General features: G+C 42.3%; 1 protein-coding gene across 3 annotated transcripts in view; it reads right to left on the reverse strand.

Annotated features, from left to right (window-relative positions):
• The window catches only part of LOC119653444 (beta-arrestin-1), a 371918-nt gene that overhangs the window by 257552 nt on the left and 88251 nt on the right, over positions 1 to 26115 (reverse strand). For all 3 annotated transcript variants that reach the window (XM_038058040.1, XM_038058036.1, XM_038058039.1), the window contains exon 2: positions 18863 to 18906. The gene's annotated coding sequence lies outside the window, so the exon portion shown is untranslated. The remainder of the gene's footprint in view (positions 1 to 18862; positions 18907 to 26115) is intronic.

The following is a 26115-nucleotide window of genomic DNA, read 5'->3' on the forward strand; positions in this document are numbered from 1 at the left end:
GATGAGATTTAAAGGACGGCAAGGAAAGTTCTAGTCGGAGAAAACTTTAACGCCACAATCCCCGAATGGTACATGCGTTAGCCAGATTGTTGAAGCACACAAATATTGGAGATGGCCGCAGGGCAGAAGGGCAAGAAATCAAGAGGCATAAAGCATTTGGCTGACAGGAGTTAATCAGCGACAGTAATTTTGTGATTAGTGTTTTTCATTTTTCCGTTTTCCTCTAATCACAATTTACTCTCGTTTTACCGGCCCAGGTATGCGCGTGTTCATGAGCCCTATCAGAGGATTTTTGTTTACAAACGACAATGCCGGGAGACGAGTGAAATTTCACAGATCCATTAATTAAAGTTATCGCGGAAGGACTTGAATATACCACTTAGATCAATTCTAGCGATTTCGCAATATTTCAAGGAGCCGGCAGGTGAATATCATGGATAATGCCTAGTCACTGGGAGCACAAATTCATCTGATAGACTGTCGATGCCAAACACGTTTCGAGATACATACAAATTTAAAAAACTATTTCTTTAAACTTTCGGATTCTCGCAAAGAAAAGAAAACGTATTCACTATTCGGATAATCGATGAATTTTGTTTGAAAAGAAAGCGTGCTGTGCGTACTTGCCGTCAAGACAGAAGAGGCCGGCTTATCTCCATGCGATCTTTTCCTGTCCCAACCAACGGCACCTTCTCATCGCTAGTCCTCACACCCGTGGCGAGTTCTAAAGAGTGGAGAGTTCGGCACGCCATCTATTTGCTCGCATTCGCAACATTCGAAATAAATTTGCTGCGAATCCTGCCGCGCCACAGTAACGAACAGTGACATGGTTCCCAAAAAACTTGGTACCCATCAATCATGCTGTTCCATGGAAGCAGTTAAGATGGAAAAAATCGTGTTATTGTGCTTAATATCGGTAGCACTCTGGCATTCCGACGACCGGTTGCAAGGCCACTATCATTGACATAAGTTTTCCTACGGAGTCTTTAGTATCAGCGGTGCAGCGATGGAAGGTACTGAAAAATTTCACGGATAGTGATGATCAGTATATTTCCTTCGAAGTAACAACCGACTCTCCCCAACATTCTTGCGTCCAACAAATACCTACCGCGTGGATCATCTGGAAAATCGACATTGGAAAATTTGCAAAGCTCTCTCAAGAGAAGGAAATAAGCGACAAGACCCAGGCGCGGCCAAAAGAACTGCGGCAGAACCGCTAGAATACTGAACAATGAGCCTTATCAACGCAGCTTGCAGTGCTTCAACCCACTAAGGAAATTCTGTGACGGAGAGTAACCTGTGTATTGATAGACGGTTAAAATTGCAAGTGCAGACTTCGGCGGATGGCTCAGCGTGCAATAGACCAAGCCGAAGTAAGCCTTAGATCTGCAAAATATAAAAGAAGAAAAAAGGAACTCTGCCAAGAAATCAAGAGGCATAAAGCATATGGCTGACAGGAGTTAATCAGCGACAGTAACGGACAGTGACATGGTTCCCAAAAACTTGGTACCCATCAACCATGCTGCTCCATGGAAGCAGTTAAGATGGAAAAAATCGTGCACAGGGATCCAGGGATCCTTTCAGTATGTTAGACACAGCAGGAAGTTTCTGGTGAAGCTCATCAAACCAAAGCCGACGAACCCAATAAGTGCAGCAGGAGGCTACTTACCAACACAATATGGTATTAGAGGGGAGCGGTGAAACTGGCAGAGGCACACAGTCGCCATTGTCGGCAGGTGGTGTTCCTTGTGACCCTAGACAGAAGAAACGCCGTCCATTCTGCTAGGTGGTGGCTTGAAGCACAAAAATCTTTTCCATACTCCAGGCTACCGTTCGCAGATATTGAGAAACAATTTAAAGGACCGTACCCTTGTCCATGCCATCGGTGAAACACGTCGCCATCACGATAGACGCGGAGATGAGTTTCTCCAAACAGATTCACAACACCGCAGACAAGGCTGCGGCTAGATTGTTTGCAATTTGACAGGTGGTATCCAAGGTCGGAGCGCATTATTCAGTAGCAAGCACCTAACGCAAGTGCAAGGACGAGGGGCCGAGTTATTTACTCCTATCGTATCGTTTCGCAGCCAGCAGTAATGGAAAAGGCATCGAAAAGTAGTGTCCGGATAGCTAAGTGGTTAGAGCACAAGGCTGTCATACGGAAGCTCGAGGTTCGAGTCTGGTGACAGTGTAATTTGTATCGTGCAATGACGTCGGATACCAGTCGACTCAGCTGTGAATGAGTACCTGAGCCAAATCAGGGTAATAATCTCGGGCGAGCGCAGTGCTGACCACATTGCTTCCTACAGGCTATCCTGTAGTGTACCGTTACGGTCTTGAATGAAGTGCTCTAACACACTTCAAGGCCCTGATCCAATATGGATTGTTGCGCCAATGATTATTATTCTGGAAAAGTAGATGTACCGCGCATCTCTTCAAAGACGTGCGGTTGTGATTCAACGGAAAGCATGGTGAGTCCAGCTCCTCAATGGGTGCAGTTATTCTCACACAATGAACACAATCGAAAAATCACGGTATCCCAACTGTATTTATTACAAGGAAGTGGTGGATGATGCCTGTCATAGCTTCTCCTTCTGTAGAAGTTGGGAGCGACATCGTCTTTACCTTTCGATGGAAGTGTGTGAGGTATCTTCGGACACCATAACTCAGGGCATGCTGCAGAGTCAGCAAACGTGGAGCGTAAATACACTTCACCTCCATACACAAAAAAAATCACTACATCTTAACTTAGTCGTTGAGCACATTAGAACAGGTAATGTCGTAAGAATCTACGAATCTAGAATGATGGTAGAAACAAAGTTCAGTGTAATCTTAAGAATTTCATAACTCTTCCGAAGTATTCCTACTCTGGACAGAAACCCAGAAAACGTCGTTGACACCGAGCAAATAGCTTTAGACAAGTAGATGCCCAGGTGAACGCCCTTGAAAACCTATGATCACCAACTCAGCCCTTTAGACACGAAAGGTTTTGTTGATCTTTTTGGTAAGAATATTTAGATACACGATAGTTCCATTTATGCAGAGCCCGTAGTGCTTGACTGTAACTTTGCTAATAACAGTACGATTTCCACCAAACTTTCCAGTATGATGCTCCATATTAGAATCTATATCATTACAATTATGAATTTAGAACGAGTTCAAGGAGGATTCACAATAAATTTTCCAAACATAATAATATGCTATTATTAACTTTATTTGAGCAGATATTGCAATGGAGAGTATTTTGAGGCCTATATATCATGTGCATGGACCCCCATAATTTTTTTCAAGATGTTCGATTGAATAGTCTTTGAGAACGGAAATTCCAACCTTTCTACCAAATTTCGTAATAATAGATGTAACTGCTTGTGACAAAAGTGCGTGTGAAAGACAGACAGATAGATAGAAAAAGAGGCAGTGAATCGATTTTAATAAAGTGCTGTTCTAAAAAAACTTTTAAAAACGTCAGCAAAGTAATGAAAACGCGCTGATGGAACTCGAAGAGCTACTGAACGGCATTTGCTTTTATGGGTTAGCATGGAAAGCGCAACAGAAGACATAATTAGCACTGAGAGCTCCATAAACCGGAGCACGGATTGTAAAGTGAACAGGGGATAAGCGAAAGAAGGACGATATATTTGAAGGAAAGTTGATGCAGATAGTCAGCAGGTCAGAAAAAAATAAGGCGAAAAAAACCCACCGTATTGATTCGACAATCGTCTGCTTAAAAAGAAGACGGAGCAACCAAAGAGAAGATGGGGAAACGAAGGAGGACTAGACTCTCCGTTCTGCTCATTAAACGGAAGATAAAACCTTTCTTGAAGCTCTCGGTTAAATCTGCTATGAGATCAAGCCCGAAGACAATGGAGCAGAAGTGTACTCCATACGGAAAACGGGTGGCGGACACCTCGTTCAATTTGGTCTAAAGGCAGTCGACAAAGAGATGTTTTGTGAAGCAGCCACGCGGCCACTGGGAAAGAAGGTTTTGGTGTCTGGCCTAGAGCCCATATGATCTTGCGAAACCCGAAATATTGACTACTTTACAGAAATTACTAAGTAGGGCAACCATCATGCCTGAATGCCCCTGCGAATTCTAAAGGCCAAAAACTCACTGTGATGGAAATCGCCGAGCGAAAATCCTTTATCCTCGGGAAATTAGAATAGATTGGGAGGAATCTAGGATATGAATACAGGTAGCATCCACTAATTGCTTCAGATGTTTAGATTATAGGCACATACCGGAACCTGACAGGAGAGCAAACTGTTGCAGATGACGCAAGTGGATCACAAAATAAAGACTTGCGGGGGAATTGAAGGTTACGTTACTTGTGACCCTAAGGCGGAATTGAGAAGGGCTAGGGTGCGACTAACGTGGTCCACATCACACAAATTAACATTCTCCAGAGTCCAATTGCTCAAAAGTTACTAGGACAGTAGGCTATGCTGATGTAGTGATAATCAGTGAATACTATCTCGACCCATCTGGTAGCCATTTGAGTTCGAAACGGCGTACGATTTCAGATTCGGACCCGAATTCAAGCGCTTGTCTGGAATCGGTGGTATTTTCAGCGTCTATGTAACACCGAATGAAACGATGCCAAAGTTTCAACACAGAACTGATGTTCTAGAAAACACTATCTTTGATAACTCTGACACGATTGAAGAGGGCTTTAATGCCAGAACATTTGACTGGCATGCTACATCCAAACTCGAGAGGAAAGGAGGCGAGAACGATGCCCAGGCTGTAAAGGAAGCATTTCCGCAACACGGTGGAGAGGTGGTGAGTTCTGGAAGATAACCATTAAGAGATTCTTCGAAGCTCTTGGAATAGGCAGAGCACTGGATGAGGTGTTGAGCAACTTCAGACATAACTGTCGTAATTCTGATAATGACACACCCAACTGAGACAAACCTTCTTCTGGCGTAGATCAACTAAAAGGAAATTTAGAAGTACTATAAACAATATGTCACTGCGGGTAGAAACTAGTTGACGAGGTGAATCGAGCGGGAATTGATTATAAACTAATCCCCTAAAAAAACCGAAGGTTTGCGAAAACGACCTCTTGGTCCGGAATTTTTCTCTGCATATCTCATTCAGTGCACAACGTAGTGTTCCACCATGTGGATAGGGCCTTCTGATCAGCACATTTAACGCGTACCGGGCAGGGACATTTTTCCTTGTCTCTTGAAAGTGGCGAGGTTTTCTTCAGTCTTATTACTAAAAGGGCTAAAGGAGGCTGTAAATCACATTGAGGGTAGCGCAGCGATTCCTGCCGGATACGGACCTCTGGAAAACTTCATACGATAGTCCGCTAACACTTTACATGCCAGAAGATCCGCGGTCGATTTAGGCAATGATGTTTCGAATGAGGGGCGAGTTTCAAAAATCAAAGAAGCGATGACAAAGTTGTAGCAGGAGCTTCTCTGCTTGTAACAGGACATGTCTCCACATGAGCCCGACGTAGTCCGTTCCGCTCTACGACGCCAGAAGTATAGGATGAATGCCTTAGCGTTGCACAAGCGCTGTGTAAGTAGAATTTACCGATCGTACTGTCTCAGCATCAGTTGCATTGATGACCGCGGAAGTGATCCCTTTATTATCTTTGATAAATAACGCAAGACTATCTTTAGGGTGGATGGGGGAGATTCAATAGAGGTGGATTTCTCGCGAAGAAGGAGAACATACACTCAGTTAATGACAATTCTCACAGGAAAACGAAACAGATGGACTGTCCGCCGCATTGGAAACTGCGAACTAAAAATATGGTAAGACTGATTACTTCTGTATGTAAGTTCTAAGCATGCATGGGGTTTTCAGTCTCACTGGTTCAAGATTTTAAAAGCACGATACTGGCACTAGTGCTGTCAATGTCGATCCCACCCTTTTTACAGGTGGAAGGTGGAACATGTTCGTCGGCAATTTTATCTAGAAGTGGGGAAGCAAGCGTTCTCGGGAAAATATTCTCGGAGGGATGGTGAGGAGCTTCGACGGATGCAGCCGTGTAGCATTACCTTTAGGTTCTTCTTCTTTTGTGGAAGATTGAAGTTAAATGGCGGTGGGACCGGTCCAGAGAGGGTCTTTGAGCTAACAAATTAGCCCTGATTAGGCGAAAGTAATGCATCAAATGGATCCAGGCGAGTTCTCTTGAGATAGGAAAGTGCTTAGTTGGTAGTCGGATGGCTAATCACGTGGGGCAGTCCAATACCCAGCGTTTAAACACACTCAACGTCCCCAAAATGTCCGATTTCTGCAATTTGCATTAGGATTTCATCGATATACGCTGGAAATGTTCGGAAGTAACATAATAAAACTAGACAATACTACACTTTGTGTTACGGCGCACGAATCCAGTTTGGGATTGTTACTGGCGGCTACCACAAGGTGTGCTCTCATGTCCTGAAGCTCGATTCTGCCAGGATTTTGATTGTGAATTTAACAGCTGGTTTAAGAAACATCACAATTGCTTCTCAAGTACCGCATTGAGACCATTTTCTATTGCTGTCATATTCCTGTTCTGTCAAACTGTTGTACTATGCGACACACTAATGAAGATTTCCTACATAGAGGAGAGGGATGTCCTCCTCCCTAAAGATGTTATTAGGTCGTAATGGTTGAGTTGGTTTTGGCTGTGTTGGTGACCGTAACGACAACGGTAAAAGGTTTGTAGATTTCCGCAGCTTTCACCGCCTCATCATCGGCAGAAAGCTGTTCGAGCGCAGAGCATCCTAGGGTGATTGGCCGACAAAAAACATCTAGTTAGATCGAGAAAACTTTCGATTGCACAAATAGAACGCTCTACGTGAGAAGGGCTTTGCGGAGAAACTAATGGCAATTATAAGAGTGACATATGACGGCGAAAAATGTCACGTGCTGCTTTGCTGTAAAATTTGAGATGAGCTTGAAATCCACGGCGAAGTCTGGCACGGTTACATCTTGGCACTGATACTTTCTTTCTCGCTAACAGTGGCGTTCTTTATGCTGCCTGGCCCGCAGGAAGTGGACGAGTTCAGTAGAGCTCGATTTCCTGATGATATCCGTTTATTATCTCACCGAATCATTGGGATGCACCAAATGGCTCTGGATTTGGAAATGAGGACAAGCAGAGCCGAACTAAAGATAAATGCCAGCAAACAGAAGGTTATCAGTCGGATTGATCATCGTACTCCTTCATACCTTGCATTACCAGGCATGATATCGAGTGTGTCGAAACCTTCTTAAGTCTAGGAAGCATTGTTTCACGCGAAATCGGCACCAGACCAATGAATGAAAACTCCTTGCGTTTGAAATCTATATTCCAGCAATAAGTTTTCCAAAGCAGACAAGAAAGACGTATTCGTATTAACCCAATCTGATTATCTTCCACTTAGTGGTTTCTGCTCTGAGTGGAGAGTTATCAGTGAATTGTTTAAACTAATAGCATCTATTGACGTTAAACGCCCCACAAATAAAGTTAATCGCCCTCTTGACAATGCAAACTTATCTTGACTAATGGCGAATTATCATACCAAACATCGCATCTACACATGTACTTATATCTTTACCAATATCACCAAGTATTTGCATAAAAGCTATATCCAAAGCCATACTGTCGGCTTTTCCTCAATAAAAAGCAAACCAATTTATATGTGAACGCATACCAGGTTCCACCCTGAGCTGAACAGGCATTTATTTGAATACTTGAACAGAACCATAATCTCTAGAACCGAACTAATCATCCAATATGTGAAGAAGGAAGTGGTCACAGCGGGAAATTCAATACGAGCCAGGGGTAATCAAATTCCCCCGGATAATCTTCAATTTCATTCAATTTATTCAGACCAATCATATTCATTGATAAAAAGATGTAGGTCGAAATATGATGGGCATATTCGCCAGGCTGCAAATAACTCACCCCGTATCATATCAGCTCAGTTCCAACGACGCGCTGATGGGCGGAATTGCACAAGAGTGATTTGTTTCCGCGCTAAAAATACCGGATTAGCAACTATTGTATTTGTAAACAACACAAATTCAATCAAGCATTTTTGCCGGAGATAATTTTATCTATGGACCATGTTTCAGGCAGGAACGCTTTGAATTTTTTAATTTTTCATGGGAACATTTGCCATTTGCATTTCAGATCTTCTTGTCGTTGGAGTGCTGACGATATTTTTAGGTTTAATGCACGCCAAAATCTTGTGGAAGTTTGACTGTCTTTCTATTTGAAAATCCACCTGCTGGGTAGGGGTAGGGGTAGATGGTAATCATCCCTCTACACCAGGTGATAGGAGTGTGTGAGATTCTCATCACCGGAAATCAATCTAATTATCTTTTCCAGGTTTTCCCTCGACTCTGCTTTGATGGGTCAGACATTCGCCACAATTTCACCCCACTGAGTTCTTTATGCATTGTCATGTGGCAGCCCCATCTACGATTTTAGCCTAACCTATACGCATAATCACAGTTTCTTTTCTTGGTAATAAACCCCAAGTAATAAAATTACGGATCACCATAAATCTACAGTACATTCAAAATAGGAGTCCCTGCGGATAAAGATGACTCAAAGACCGGAATAGGCTGACAAACTCGCACCATCCCCACTTTCAACAAATAGATCCAATTTGGAAAGGGGCACTGACTAGGGATTGGAACGTGCCTTCGCAAACTATATGAAATAATATTTACTTTTCAGAGGAAAAATTTTCATGGCCTTTTTATTTTTAAATTTACAGAGAAAACTATCCCCGATAATGAAGTCTTCGGAAATTCATAGTGAGCTCAGCATCCTGAAAATAAAGCAATTTTTTCTCAACGACAAACCTCGGACAACAAAGAATAATGTCATTCCGGTCACCAGATGTGCAAACAAAATGAAAATATTGAAATGATTTTCCAACCCGAATTGATAAATCTTCTTATGTTAACCGCAATGCGTCAGAAATTGCGTCGGCTGGTATTTTTCCCCAACATGTCTGGGATGGACCTATTCCTTAATACAGAGAATGAACGCGTGGGCCTAGCAACCCTTTGCGATTCATCTTATAACTACTATATCATTTGCATATTTTTTTCTGCCACTCATACATACATACTGAGATACATTCTCTTTGCGCTAAATGAATAATGCTCATCCTTTACTACAGAATCTATTAGCGCGCCATATACCCTGAACGTAAATTTCACGGTGCAATATATAAAAATATGGTTGCGATTTACCCATTGGAGAGGTATAGTGCGTGAACCACACCTACGCGCTATCGATCGCGGTTGTCTGAAATGTGCTTCAGCCTCCCGCGACTTCCCGAAGCGTTCGCACTCCTCCTTACTGTTCTGCGGCAAGTGATCGTGGAGCGACTCACTCGGGGGCCATCATCCATGGCGTAGCTAGCAACGCAATTACCGCCACTCCTTAATGCGTGACCTATCCACTGCCACTTCGGCTGCCGATCACATCACGCACGGGTGACAGGCCTGTGCGCTGACCTATTTGCTTGCTTCCACTCCAGCGTACTCAGTTTTAATGTATTAGTTCTATATAATAATACAGAAACTTGACCTTGGTGTTGGGATAGCTGTACCTCAAGATTTTAAACAAAGCAGCGAAAGCGGATCTAGTGCTATTAATGTGCCGGGCGACATCCAATTCGGTGTCACCGTCGACAGAATGATATATAAATTCGATGCTCTGCCCATTAAGGCAGATAGGGAGATTACGATAACCCGTCAGACAGAGAACCTTGGCTTTGTGGTGTTTATCTTCAATCTAGACCCTTTTAGGCAAGATCGATGACCCGATGAGAGAGCATACAGATGTTATCAACCTAATCGACGTGTTTTTTCCAGAATTCCCCTCCTGCGTATAGCACGCCAGATATACTCCCCGTTCTTGTTGTGGAAAGCTTTCTCAAAATCGATGAACAGCAGGTGCAGCGAAGATCGAAATCCCGCGCACTGTTCTAAAATGAATCATAGGTTGTTGATGTGGTCAATGCAGAACGATTCTGAGCGTAAACCAGTTTGCTCTGTCGATCAAAATTTCGATGTGTCTTCAATGCGTTCTACGATTATTTTTCCAGCCCGCAAATGCCCCTCCTAGTGTCACACTCAAAGCAGGTGCCCTGGGTGCCGTTTTTAGGAATCTTTGCAATCATCTCCTTCTTCCACTCTCTAGGAAATGCCTCGGACTCCTAAAATTTCCGTACGAATAGAAGTAGCATATCTAAGTAACTGCAGATGCAGCGATAAATAACTGTGCGGCAAGAAATAATTGTTCACCGTAAAATGCGGATACGGACTGTTCCTCCAAGCAGGAAAAAAATCACTTCGGCCACCATTGCACGCAGGCGGAGTGAAGCCGCTGGGCTTGACGGTCTCCCGGAAATATATAAGAAAGTGGGCCGAATTTCACAAGCAACCAGTAGTTTGCGAGCAGACTTGAGTCTCTCAATATGATTAGTTTAGTTTAGTGAGAAGAACCGCAACTCCAAGCATTCAGGCCTTTTGTTACACCCATGGTACTATCGCCGGAAATCGCCTATTCAATGGCCTCTCGCCTCTGCTGCTTTTGCGAATCTGAAATTAGTTTCCAGGGGCAGAGAGTGCGCGGATTCTTCGCTGAAGAAAACCTTACCGAGATATCTTCGTCCGAGATTTGAAGAGGCCAGCCAACTGCGTATGAAGTGCCTCCTTTTCACATGGACTACATATAGCCGAGACAACCACCCGTATTTTTTCCATGTGGTGATTCATAAGGATTTTTGTCCGCTGGCAAGAGTTCAAATTTCCCCACTCGATTTCTGAATATGGTTAGCGGCATGCTAAATTTGCCGTTTTCTATCTGGAATTCTCCATATATCCTCAACTTCGCCACAATCATTACTTCTGGCGCTGATTTCAAAACAATGATCGTATTTTCGCTGTGATTTAGAATCAAGGAAACTTCCGCTTTTTGTGTCACGGTTGATACAGGAATTACCTCTATATGTTCGGTTTGAATGAATCGCCGGATTGTCCAACGCGTGAAGGTACATTCGAAGTATAGAACGCGTTTCTTCATCTGTCCAAGGCTTGAAAGCTCAAGGAAAAACCTCCACCTTAATAGTGGAAAATCTCGGAAGGTAGATGGTGGTGGTGATTATCGAAAACCAGACCCTCAGCGTTTCAGATATCAAAGGTTTTATAAATTTCTTATGTAAGAATATTTGAGTCCATATTTGTCTCATTTATACGTACCTCGTAATACTTGCGCATTTAATATTCGCTTTAGAGTGAACTGTCATTCAAAGACCTGCATTTCAGCAAATTTTCACAAAAGAATCGACTTTGATCGCTTTCTACCATATATCCACTTTGTAGTACATGCGATATTGCTGCAAAATTTCATGACTTTAGGAAGAATTTAAGGAGGGTATCCTGTCTAAAAGATATAAAAAGTACTAAAAAATATAGGAAACAATATTTATCAATTTTATTTTAACAGGTATGTGACAGCATCGTTATTTTTTTCCAAATTTTCAGTTGGATAGTTTCTGCAAAAGAAATGACCACTTTCAAGCCTAACTTAACCCAAGTACCGGTAATTTTTAAGAGTAGCAAGCCGGCTCGGTTGAAAACAGATGATCATCATCAAACGGCGCAACAACCAATATCCGGTCTAGGCATGCCTTAATAAGGAATTCCAAACATCTCGGTTTTGCGCCGAGGTCCACCAATTCGATATCCCTAGAAGCTGTCTGGCATCCTGGCCTACGCCATCCTCTTTTTCAACCATAGATATTGTCCTTATAGACTTTTCTGGGCTGGATCATCCTCATCTATACGTCTTAAGTGATCCGCCCACCGTAACCTATTCAGCCGGATTTTATCCACAACCTGACGGCCATGGTATCCCGCACAGATTTCGTCGTTATGTAGGTTACGGAATTGTCCATCCTCACGTAGGATGCCAAACATTCTTCGCAGGATCCTTCTCTCGAACGCGGCCAACAGTTCACAATTTTTCTTGCTAGGAACTCAAGTCTCTGAGGAATACATGAGGACTGGCAAGATCATTGTCTTTTACAGTAAGAGCTTTGACCCTATGGTGAGACGTTTCGAGCGAAACAGTTTTTGTAATTTGAAATAGGCTCTGTTGGCTGCCAACAACCGATTTCATCATCGTAGCTCTTATTGGTTGTGATTTCCAACCCCAGATAGGAGAAATTATCAACAGTCTCAAAGTTGTAGTTTCCTATCTCAATTTGTCCCGTTTGACCAGTGCGGTTTGATGTTGTTGGTTGGTTGGTTTTTAGTGCTGACGTCGCCACCATGTATTTTGTCTTCATTGGTGTGCAGCCCAAGATCTCGCACTGCACCCTAGACCTGCATGAAGGTAGTTTCTACGCCTCGGGTCGTTCTTACCATAATGTCGATATCATCAGTATACCCCAGTAGTTGGGTGGACTTAAAGAGGATCGTACCCTTCGCAATTACTTCAGCATCACGGATCACTTCTCCCAGCGCCAGGTTAAAGAAGCCGCATGAGAGGGCAAACCCTTGTCATAGATCGTTATTGATGTCGAATGGTCACGAGAGTGATCCTGCTGCTTTTTTTTCAATTTCATCAGGATACCGAATTCTCTCATGGCCGTGTACAGTTTTATCCTGGCTATGCTGTCATAGGCGGCCTTAAAGTCGACGAAAAGATAGTGCAATTGATGTCCATATTCCAACAGTTTTTCCATCGCTTGCCGCAGAGAGAAAATCTGATTTGTTGCTGATTTGCCTTAAGTGAAGCTTCTTTGATATGGGCCAATGATGTTCTGGGCGTATGAAGCAATCTGACCTAGCAAAATAGCGGAGAATATCGAGGTGTGTAAGGCTTCATCCTGCTGACTTGTTGGTAGAAATTGCGCGCCTAGTGCAGTTGCTCCCTGTACTTTTCAAATTCACAGACCTGTTGATTCTCCCAGGCTTCCTTTTTCTGTCTGTGAAGTCGCTTCTCCGCTCGACGGACTTCGTGATAAATCTCTGCGCGTGCCCACGTCCTTTGAGAATGCAATATTACTCGATATCTGGCATGAAAATAGATCGCTGGCCGACGAGGTCAGTTTCAACACCCACTGCATTTGCCCAAAAAAGATAACTGCAAGAGGTAGTCCAAGACTAAAAAATTAATCCATTTAGGAGAACCTCGGCAAATTCTTCCATCTTCACCAATGCCAAAGTCAAAATAACAAATCGAAAAACCTACATTAAATGCTAAGGTTGAAGGCTTATCAATCACAAGGACAATTTGCACCAAACTAATAAAATCATGGTGAGAACCGCTAATAGGTTGCTGGAGGAGGAAAAGATCCGAAAAAAAAGCTGACAACTACCGTCTCAAGAGTGACACCCAACCGCAGCGTCATCGTGTTGATACCGAACAAAATCGTGCGAGGGGATGGGATCCTCTTGGGAATCAGTAGGCGCTTAAGAGGAAAAAAGGAATTCCGAAGAACGCAAATAAAAGCACGTGACCGAAGTGCAGACGTCGAAGAAGAAATCCAAGCGGAACGATGTTGGATGAATCAAAGTCGTAAACAAAAAGGCGAAGAGGAAAATGAAGGTTCGATTTCGCCGAAATGCATATTATCTGCAGCTGAAAAGCCAAAAAAAGATCAAAGCTGACCCCGAGCGAAAAGATCAGCAGAAATGTCGACAAGATTCGAAGGACCCAGAAAGGCGATCTCAAGTTTGAGCTGAAATAATCTCGGTTGGGAAAAGTTGGAGGTCTTCGTAACCAAGTTAAGAACTCACATGCGGAGAATGCCACAGTATGGACCAAACATGTAGTGCAAGGATTTCGACAATATGACATCCAGAGGAGAAATTTCCACTGCGTTGAGAGTACAATTTAAGGTGGAGGAATTGAGAGAAAAATCCATTATGTGTTTGAGAAAATCCTATGGTGGCACTCAAACCGCTACAATGCTTCCACCAGTGGAGGCAGTACAGAAACTATTGTCGCCGGGAAAATTCAAATCGAATTTCATTAAAAGAGTGCTTTAAATGTTTCATGTTTAATCATTTCATGAAGGCATGCATTAATGGCATTAATAGAAAGGCCATATTACCAGAGAATGGACCACAAATGCTTATCGAAGTAAAGCAAGGACGTGATATCCGACATATTGTCGCAAGTGGTAAACGCGCGGAACTGCAATGAAAAAATATTTTTATTCAATTAAACCCTACTCATTGCAGGGTTCCTCGGTATTTACTTAAGCAGAACACTCATGAATGTGAGTGGGAAATTGCCATCATAAGTGGACCATGCATAAATTGTCACGTGGCATATGGGTCACAGATATGGCCGTGCGATCACCATAGTATAAAATCCAGCATGAATCAGTCCAGCAATGGGTTTGTATTGGCGAAGGCAGGGGGTGTATACATGTACAGCTATTATGCCCCACCCAGTCTCACATTGTCTGAGATCGAAAACATGCTAGACAGTCTTGTCACAACGCAAGGCGACCGAGTCCAAAATGTGTAACTAGGAAGAATAATGCAAATTGCTGAAATCGATTAGAGACGTTTACGTAGACAGATATACTTCTTTCTAACGAAGGCAATGTAAACTCCTTTCGGAAAGGATAGTTTGCCTCAATCATGGAGTTAACCTTTTCAGCCACGCATTGGTGCGCGATATGTCGACGATAGCGAGAACTACACCCACAGCGATCACCAAATAATTATCTAATAATTATCGACAGGGAATCCTACCCAAAGTCGGGAAGAAGTTCCGGCTTGTCTACAAAAACATTAGCAAACTTTAATGAAGTAGAAAACCCAACTGGCTAGGCTTCGATTAGCTAGCCACCAAGCCAGACGAATGGTTTAGGGAGCAGTTAACAGTTATGCAGGATCGACCAAGTGCAAGAAAAACATGCTTATAAGGAAGCCCACAAAAACCTCTAGCCGGCTATATAGCGGAGCAAGGGGGAATGTTTAATGAGCTCTGTTCCGAAGCGGACGCAACCCGCTGGGGGAGCGTCTATAGAATTGAGATGGGATGATTCAAAGGCCATTCTTCACCGCAGATTACGTACCCTATCCTCTTGCTGAAAATCTGCAACAGAATAGACGACAAAAAAGCTTCTGGCCTGAAGGGAATACGGAATAAGGCCTTTAAGCTTGCGTGAAATCCAGACTGTAAATGTTTGCTGAATTGTTCAAATCGGGATTGGCAGAAACTTGTATCGCTTCCTAAGACTGGTGAACCTCCATTCCCATACCCACATGTTTTCTAGACAATATGGGTCGCGGTACTACACCTTCGTTCCGATTAATGTGAGGCAAGGTGTCCTGCAAAGTCAGCAGTATGAGTTTCGTAAAACCAGATCAACCATCGATGCCATCAAATTGGTTACTGGTCTGGCCAAAAACGCAAATTACAGAGAGGATAGTATCAGCAAATATTGCGTCGTCTTAGCTCTGAACGTGAAGAATGCATTCAATTTGGCCAATTAGCACCTTATACAGAAGTCACTCAAGTCGATTGGTGCTCCCACCTATCTTGTTGCTTTTGTCGATAGCTATTTGCAAGAATGGAAGCTCTGGTATGTTATAGCACCGATGACGGACGCCGGGAATGTATTTTCCCCGAGGGTATCTAACAGGGTAGGTTCTAATCGTAAGATAAATCACACTAGGCTTACAATTGAGAGGGATGTCATCACTTCCAACGGCCATCAAAGACTTGGAAGTGATGATAGCTGCAAAGTTCTATTTTAGGTAGAACACAAACTATACTTTCGAAAAACCATCCACAATGAGCATGGCTTCAGCAAGAATGACGTAGGCGAACCCGCGGCATCTTTGCAGGCTGCTTACAGCTATAGTGGCAAATTCTATCTTGCTATATGCAGTCGCTGTTTAAGGAACAGCGTCGTCTATTTTATAGTATCAGTCGTGGAAAAGTTTACTGTCTCACCGGGTGATGAACTTTGACCACATGGCTCTGAATTTGAAAAGATAGACAAGTAGGGTTGATAGGTAGTTGAAGATAAACACACAGCAACAGGGTTCACAGTCAGATGGATCATCGCACTCTCCCTATCTGACTTGATGGGCGAAACATCGAAGGCATCGATGAATTTGTATATCTAGAAAGCGTGGCTTCTGCCGAAGGTGGAACCGAACTGGATGTCACTTGGCGCATCAACAACTCTAGATCCACTTTCGCTTCCAAAATCTGAACCTCAATTATTTCAACACTTGCATCAAGTTGAGACCTCTTTTTCTTCAGGCTTTGTCCCGTTCACAAGCAGGGTCGGCTCGTCGTCATCGGTTTGGCCATTTCGTTCCATCAATTGACTGATCCGGATGCAATTGTGAGGCTTTTAAGTCTAAATCCCGTGTATCAAGCCACCGTCGTTTCGGCCTTTTAGTCACTTATCATCGACTTCGATGTTCAGGCCAATCTTTGCGAGTGAATTGTTGTTACCGCGAATTACTTGACCATACCATCGAAGACGCCTCTATCGCAATTTTTCCACGATCGGTACAACTCCATTTCGATCACGGATATCCTCATTTCTGATGTGATCAAAACATATCACGCCATGAGTCCACGTTTTGATCACATCCGAAATGAGGATATCCGCGATCGATATGTTCTGTGCTAACGTTCTTTCTGTGTTACTATGTGGGAGCATCACACCCTGTTACTAACAAGCTCCACCCGTTCATAAGTACTTGTCGCGACGTATTATCGGAGTACGCTGACCTGATACTCTTTCAAACAAAAAACTTGGTCGACGCTCAGGTCGCGCCGGATCAGTAATAATCTCACCTAGTTTCTCACGTAGAATGGACACCTCAGCTGATTATCCAAATTTCGATGGGGCCAGAGAAGGCCCTGGTGACGTATTGTTCCAATGCCCGAGGTTTGTGGAAAAAAGGAGAAACCTAGTGGAAACTCTAAGCGAAGTACTTATTGTTAATTATAGCCTAAATATTGCGGCAGCAATTCTTCAATAATATTTTACAAAAGAAATTTGACCCAAATACAGTGCATATACGTATTCCTGATATACGTTGACGAAGAGCTAGAAAACCCGGAAAATTTGCTGGTGCAAAGTGATCTAGGTCGAGATACGAGGAGACAAAAGGCGGGTAACAATAATCTATACGGCGGTAAAAGGCATCGTTTCACAGGAAAAGCGCAATAATTTGAAATAAAGATATTAATGAAACATCAATCAATCCTCAAATATAAACGGTGTTTTCGGTTGGAAAGACAGTTCTACGTATGTATCTGATAGTGACATCGAGTGCGCCCCATTCCCTCATATCCCCGTTCCTTAAAATATGCTTCGGATTCCACCGATGCGCCCTGTTAAATAATGGTGAAAAGCAGCTTAGGACAGACAAATCTAAATCATATTAAATATTTAATTTACTGTTTATCAAAGTGAAAACGAGGAAGATTCAACTGTTCTGCATTATTAGAGAGGATCGCATAAATGGAGTAGTTTCTTGACAGGATCGACTCTCCCGGGACAAATAAAATAAAGAAATAATCTAATGGGCGAATTTAATTTTTCATGTCGGTATATGATGTAAGTAGCTGTGCGATTAGCGAATTGTAGTGAAATCCAACTTCCTCTTTCCAGGAATATAAAAAAACTTGAAAACGATAACATGATGAAGTCATAAAATGAACAGCTGCGTACGTGCAAGTTATCGATGGTATCTTCCCCGTACATATGTACGTCTGTACATCAAACATGAAGAATATGTGAAAGATACACTTTACGGGGTATAAACTTTGGGTTTTACGATTAAACATTACGCGGATAAGATCCTTCTTCATTCCATCCTCATTTCTCTGTCCTTCTCGCAACGTTTTCGTTCAATCCAAATCCTGAAAATACGATACACTTCCGATTGACGATAATGACCATCATGCAGTACGTGGAACCGCCCCATACATATTGTGCTGCTTCCTGCCCATCTGCAAATCTACATCATCATCTACTAAAGCCATCCATCAATATATCAATATATCTTATCAGAGTTGCCTTGCTGGAACCTTTTTATACCTCACATGCACAAACTTCGGCACAGAATAACTCGGGTGGGTAAGTTAGATATCTCAACACGTTTTGTTTGAGTATTCTTGCCCTTAGTTTACTGAGCCACCTACTTATTTTATACATTTACCAACAAGCAAACCCTAAGGTATGTTATTCGTTTCCTGCTTCGAGGCTATGAGGAGAGTCTTGCTGATACGCTCTGGTGGACGTTTTATATTTATCTCATCCTTCACGGATATGTGGAAGAATGTGGTTTTTGCGTAGTGGAGGAACTTATTTTCCAGGCCTAAACATTTTTCCCTTTTCCTCTATGCAGTATATTGTAAGAAGATAAACAAAAGGAGGGAATTTTCCTATAAGGATATTGTGCGTTATCTAATTTAAGAAGGAAACGTCGAAGGACTTACTGGAAATGTTGTATTTATGCCTTGGGCTTTCGCCTATTAAATATTGAATGACGATGGCGACGACAATGTGGGATTCCGGAAATTCTTAATAATTTATTGGCTCCTGAACGAAGAGGATTTGGAAACTGAGTTTTTCTTTATTGTTATGGACAGGCACTTTCGAATTAGGATCTTTTCCCTCCAGTACAAACACAAATATCGATGATATTACAACTAATTTTCTAGCTGCCGGCAAGATGGCGGAGCCGGGTGATACCTTTCTGGGGCAAATTCATTTAAAGTATCGAACTTGGCTTAAATATTGATTGATGACTGTCATAATTTCGTTCAAGTTACGAAATGTTATGCGATACATTTTGTTTTTTTATTTAAGGGTGGTTACAAATACTTCAACTGCTACTTACGCTTACCTAGTTTGATTTGAAGGTATGCACGCTTCCACTGGAATCTGAATCTGAAAACAAAGGAAAAATGTGTTAATTTTAAAAGACTTTAAATGTAATATTTAGGTTGAGCTAGGTTTATGAATGAAAGGACTGTATATTCAAGATTTCAGGACTCATATAAGATGAGGGGAGGGGGTGCGTGGGCAGGTACTTGTCAATAAACCTGAAAAGTAAAGCAGTTGCCAATGAAATACAGGACCATAGTGGAACCTACCACCGCCAGGGAGTTTTTATGTTCATCTTTTCCCGAATTAAAAAAAATATCGCTTTAGAAGCCCTATGTGGCCTGACAAGGACTTTCGTCTGGCTGTATGGGTTCGGTTCGGATGCGTGAATCCTTGTGATGTCGTCCTCCAGAATAAACTTAGACAGTGGATGACCTGTTATCAAATATCGAATCTAGTTCAACCATTGTGATGACAGACCACACGCGAGAAATTTTTTTAGCTTGTTTATTGCCGTGCCCACATCAGGAAGGTTTAGTTCAGTCATCGAAATTTAAGCAACCCCGCAACAGCTGGTTTAAAGTAGCCACTTGCCATTTAGTACTGATGCCGTCAATTAACTGCCGGAAAAGATTTCAGTGGTGCAACTCTAAATTAGATTTTTTGACCTTAGCTACTTTCCGCTGAAATTTGATGTTCAGCCACGGTCAGCCTTCTAGGTCCTCCCAGAACGCTCCTCAAATTCGGCTAAAAGGACAAGACCGATATCTTGCTGACCCAAATGGAAAAACTATTAAATAGCGAGGTATTTAGTTATCGATGGCAGACTGTGTTCGAAATTTTGATGAGTTATGAATTTGGTCGTTATCTAAACACCATCCTGAGTGGCTGGAGTCGAATCAAAAGAGAGGGCTAGAAGAATTGCTTCCTCAACCCCTCTTTCATGCTCCAGATATGGGACCAGTACATTTAAGCGTTACTGTTTCTGACTCTAATGGGCGTAGCGTTGACTGACGGTAATGAAAAACAGCAAGAGAAGATGCTGTGGGCTAAAATGATTTGTTGGATAGCTTTGACATTGGTTTTTCGACCGTGCTCTCGACTGGAATCAACGTACATTTGCCTTCATATTCAATGTTTGACTTTATACCTTGTTTCTAGGAAGCAAGTATCATTTTGCCTCATTGCATTCCCACCTTATAGAATAGAATTTCATTTCCCAGCCTACCTAGTATACCACCAAGATTTACCATTTTTGTGTTTAACTTGTTATTTAAATTTTGAAGGTAATGGCCTTTCAGAAGCCTTAAGAAATATGGGTTTTACTGGCTTAATACCGTTAGGTACATACTTTCCGCCGAAGCTTCTGGGTAGTGTTTTCCCTGTCCTTTTGTGTATGTCAATTGTTTTATTTTTAGAACTTGGAGTTTCCATTGTTCTTTTTTCTTTGCTAGAGGCATGAAGTTTCTAAGGTTGATTTATTATCCTCAATGGCTTTTCCTCTTTTTCCCTTTGTTTTCAAACAGGGAAGATTAAAGTCTCACTGTTCTCCTTAACTGACCTAGCTTTACTTTAGATTTCATTGCATAACGTAATGCAATTGTTGCTCTTCCTAAAGAAGGGGTTAGTGTGGGCAGTGCAGGAATATCCTGAATTAAAACGAGCCTATGGTACTTGCTGGTGATAACACTTTCGAAATTTTGTCGGCCTAGATTACGTTTGCTTCAGATTTTGGCCAAAGGAAAATCGTATTTGCATGTTACGACAGTTTACATATCATACAAGAAAGACGAAAATTCGTCGAAAATTATATGATTAACAAACCTGGCGAAATTCAGTTTCTGTCTCTTAAACTGGTCATCAACATTGATAAGAAGTTTCCGTTAACATCCTTCACAAAACCATCGAGACCAACAACCAGACCGAGAACATATTCCTCAGGAATTCCCCTAAGACATGTGCCTTCGGAGGGCTATTTCAGTTCCGGGGCCGGAGTCGCTTCAGATGAGGCGCATGCAGACTGGAACATTCGCCTACTGCATCACGACCAGCAAGTCAATGTGAACATATCGCTTCCCGATGCCACCACTTGAAAGTGCTCCTTGGCCATTTGATGTTGACTTTTCTTAAATTTTTTAAAATTGTAACTACGTGCTCGCTGCTAACGAAGGAAACTTCTGCATGAAACTATAAATAATTCACTAACTAAAAACGACAGTCAAATGCCACTTGGGGGTTTTAACGACCAAAATGAAAATGGGGACATACATATAGTAAAAATCGGGTAAAAAACCCTCTATAAGCCAAAAACGACAATAGCGATCTTTGACTTCACGCCTAGTAAGAATACGCTAGAATACTCCCCAGGATTTCTCCAAACAGAAAAACTTTCAACCAGATCGATCTCTGCTTTTTTTAAAAATATGGATCCCAAGCATTCTTCTTGTTCACACGATTTTGAGTCAATTTGTCCATGATAAGACGCGAGAGCAAAGATGTCAGCATATTTAAGCGGTTCAAAAGACGTGGCAGGAGAGCACTTCCACATCATACATTTCGAAATTGTATGCCTTTGGCGAGACTCGCACGGCTTCAAGTATTGCCTCACGATTATTGACCGAACTACGCAGCGGCCTGAGACAACACCTCCGAAGGACATTATAGCACAGTCATGTGCTGAGGTGCTCTGCCGAGAGCGGATTCCGCACTTTGGTTTTCGAGCCGTTGTAATTATATACCAGAGCGCGCAATTCAGATCGACTTTCTCCTCGAAGGTCGGAAAATGTTCCTGTCAAAAAGGTCCCTGGACAACTGCATACCATCCCCCGTCCAATGGAAATCAAGAACATTGGCATCGGTCGCTGAAGGCCACTATTATGGCGCGACGAGCCGTTCTGATTGCAGGTTTTGCCTTTCGTTCTACTTGACCTCTGCCACCCCTACTGATTTGGTGTACGTGGAGAATCTACGACTCCCCGGCGATCTGGTCCTAGACAAAAGAGACAATTTTGGGGAGGCTAGATTGTTGCGCTAGCTACCGGAGGCCGTTGCTAAGTTGGAACCCCCTCCGCCATCCCATTACGTACATCTAGTGGTCTACACCCCTATTGGTCTGCACTGTCTCTTTGAACAGGCAGAAATCTTTCCTCCAGAAGGCGGACGTCACTAGGACGAAAAGAGAAGGTTCTGCGGCCGAGTTTCTACGCCACCGATTTTCTCGCCAAAACCCCTTAGTTTTAGCTGAAGCGGAGTGCTACGACGAGGCGATACTCGGTATCCTCTGCACGTCCCAATCAGCAATGAACACGCCTGGCGGACACGTCGACCACCACAAAAGAGCGCCAATGATACGATATTATATCGGCCAAGAAGCAGAACTCTTTCCATTTTATCGAGACCGATCGACGAGCACGGAATAGATAAGCAAAAAAAATTGAATTGAGAAGGATTTATATTGGAATAAATGAAAACGTAAATATTTTGAACTAGTATGTTATTAAAGGGTGTAAATAGTGTACAATTCCTTCAGCATGGTCCCTTGAAGTCCTCAGTATTCTCAGGCCAAAACAGCGTGGAGAAAAGCATCGATAACCAGAACATATAACATCTGTGGCTGGATATAATTCTGTTGAACTTCGTTTCCCACTTTAAATTCCTCCGCGATTTTACTTCTTAGTTTCTTCTTTTTGTTAATTTCCTCAAAATACCCCCTCCCTCGTCCGTAGATCATTCCAGATACATTATCTGCTCATGCTGTCGAAAGCTTTTTCGCAATTGGTTAGAGCAGGTTGAGCGCACCCTGATAAATGTAAGAGTCAGAGCGAAAACGAGCCTGTGCTGAGGCTACCAAGCTTCTGACGTATATCAAAGAATACCTTGAAAACACTCAAACATCGCACTCAAGACGAATAGCATTTTCTACAACCTTAACTATAATTCCCTTTTTTACGCAACAGAAGAAATCATAGGTTTCTTTGATTTCCAGATAAATAAAAGCATCGGCTCTGCAAAAACTGCATCTATTTAGAGGAGCGTTCGTATCCGCATGTTATGGTAATTAGTAATTTTTGGTGCATACGATTGATGACTACAATGAGACGGTCTTTCTGCCCCTTAAGCTGCTTGCCATCGTGGACGAAGAGCCTATCTTCAGCGTTCTTGAGTAAAACACGAAAGACCACTTACAAGTTCTTTCATGAAGCGGCATACGCCTCTGAAAATGTTATTATTTTTGGTAGCTTTTCTATTCTGACCAACCTAATAGTAACTTTTCTTTCACCATGTACCAGACTGCGCTGCATTTCCTCAAATTTCAGCGGTGCCGGAGCTAGAGCTTACAATTTTTCTTAGTTCATCGATCTAATTTGACGATTTCGCAGTCAACTAGGCCATGTGACACGCCCTGTGTAAACTTGTGTAAACCGACTGATTAGGTCGGTTTTTGTTTTTGGATGATGCTATTGAACCGACAACGATTATCAGACTGACAAGCGGGGCGTCTCCCAGAGTTTCATCAGGTAGTGCGACTTCGGGACGTCCTAAGTGGCGCGCGACAAATTAGTTTTTGTTAACAATGACCCAATGCTGCTCAATCTTTGCCGGCGGAATATTCAAGACATCTTCCATCAGATCAGGAATATAATTCTTGCACCATTGGCCAACAGCTGGTTTATGTAAATGGATGAGGTTCGAAACTCTCCACTCCTGCGAGAAGCAGCCGATGCAACATGTAGGCGAAAGTAAGCGCAAACAAATACTCAGGCAACTCCTAAATCTGCTTCTAATTGCAATTTTTGTTGATTTAGTTGCTTATACGTTGCCGGTCCGTTGAAACTACACTGTCTTTGTTGTAGGTTCTATGATCGAGCAACTTGCTAACAATGACCAGGCGATGGAAGCCACAGAACATCACAGACTACTCACTCTTATCGTTACGGTCCCCAAGTCGATGTTTCCACATCAAATGTCCAAGCATGGAGTTGCCAAAATCCAACTTGGCTTACGCTGATTTGTCTGAAGTTCTTTGTATTTGAATATTCATCTTTCCCAGCGTTAGGTATGAAGACTACCATAACCTTCTGGTAAGACGTAGCTCAGAGTAAGAAATCCTCGAAAAATATTTCTTAGAAGCTGATCTAAGTGCTCTATTCCTTCCTTAAACATCCCTGGATAGATGCCATCTATGCCAGGTGAATTGTTCGCAGTGTCCCAATTCCCCATGTAAAACCTTCGTGATTAAATGTGTCGAAACCCTCAATTGGTTTTCTCCCACTTATGAAACCTCTTTTCCTGGGTGGTGTACTTCCAAGAGAGTCTCTATAGACCCAACTCTAGAGTTCGTGAAAATACCATACGATTTTCTAAGGCAGTCCAACTTGGCCGACTCATTCTTATTAAGGACTCTGTACAGCCTGGAAGTCTCCCTTTCACCTTTCAGTTCCTCACAGTATGCTCTAAAAGAGTTTCGTTTCGAACGTTTTATGAGCCTCTTATACTCACGCTGTGAGTTGCGGAAGTTTAACCAGTCTTCATTCTTATTGCTTTTACGAGCACAATTTGGAAGTCGTCTGGTTGTCCTGGTCCTCCTTTCTCATCTATCTATCTAAGGTAGGGCTCCGGAATACAGGGGTTGCGCTAATCCTGGGATTTAATTCAAAATTTTAAATGATGAACTAAGTTGTTATTTAATTTTCTGGAATAGTATGGATAGATTTCGACTTCCAATATCTAACTAGTTTTACGATTTGATTCGGTCGAATTATTGCTGTGACAACAAAACTATTTTAGGAGATAATCCGAACCGAATAAAGACAGATTCCTCCTCAGCAAGATGAAGACAACCAAGGCCACATCTCATGTACGTATACATGTTCTCAGATTTTACAGCCGTCAGTAAAGATGCCACCATACGACACCGCCTGTCAATTCAGATATATCTAACTCCATTCACGTTTGGAATGTTTCTCATTACTCAGCAAATGACTAACTGAGCCAGAATATGAATGCACCACCCCACGCAATCAGCACAATCAGCATTGCATGCTACGCTTTTTTCCATTTTCTATTAATAGCAAGGAGCAGAATAGATGTGCTGCATACGCAAGACATTAACCCTTGTACGGAGCACTTCCATTATATTCCATACATTCAACCACCGAGTCCATCTATTCCTCCTGACGTTGCTGTCATAAAACGGGCAAATAAAGCCGATTTCGATAGCGCTCCTGGTTACATTAGGACCACCAACGAAGACATCCAGCATTTGTGATGCAACTCGGAATGGATTCATTCCAAGTCGCTTCATTTAATGTATTATCGATATCACATCCAATAACAAAACCGAAGGAAAGGTGAACGACACTTGACAAACTAAGAGTGTCTATACCAATCGAAAGTGCTTGATTCAGCCATAATTGTTGCGCTATTGATACTCCATCTGAATATTTCTGCATTTTTCGTAGGCCACGGCGTCACGTTATCATCATGTGAGTTTGTTTACATTAAAACAATGCCGAGTATGAATTTTTATGGGCACATTATTTTCACGGTGTTCAATTTGCTGCTGCCACGGTTGCTGCTGGAGCTACGAAACTGCTTTTCAGCTCCAGTAGGCATCTGGCTTTTACCTCTGCTCCATACTGGCAGTTATGGTGTAAATCAGTTCACGCTGGTGAATCGATTTCTCAATGGCTTGATTACAAAAGTTTACACCAGACGAAAGAAAAGAAAAGAATTACTTGGAAGTTAGAATTTATGGAAGCAGAGTGGAGGTCTATAAATTTCGGTGAGAAAAAGTTATAGAGTAAATTTTGGGAAGCATACGCTATTTTCATTGAGTAAAAATAAGCCAGACTGCTGAAAAGTTGAATTTATTGATATTCCAATATTTTTTATGAAAGCTGGAATACCTGCAATGCAGCGGTTATAAATTAAGGCTGATTTAATCCTCGGTATCAAAAAGAGTTTGGGGTGATTAAAAGATTGACTTGTGTTGCTCCCACTATGGCTTTTCGAACCTCTCGTTTATTGTTGGTGTGTATAGTGTAAGGCATTCACGTAGTCCACTTTTGCTTTTTATTATTTCGACATCATTTTTGATGAATTTTCGCTCCAAATCCATTAATTTTGCAATTACTGCTCTCTAAGTAATAATCGTAAAGCAGGTGGTAACCCAAATGGCTAGCAAATCTTGCAGGGCCAGAACAGGATTCAATATGAAGTTACGGTCATACATGCGGGTCGAGAGTAGAATCATCATCATTAAGCTTTGAA

Source organism: Hermetia illucens, chromosome 4 (genome assembly GCF_905115235.1).
Source record: "Hermetia illucens chromosome 4, iHerIll2.2.curated.20191125, whole genome shotgun sequence".
Taxonomy (NCBI): Eukaryota; Metazoa; Arthropoda; class Insecta; order Diptera; family Stratiomyidae; genus Hermetia; species Hermetia illucens.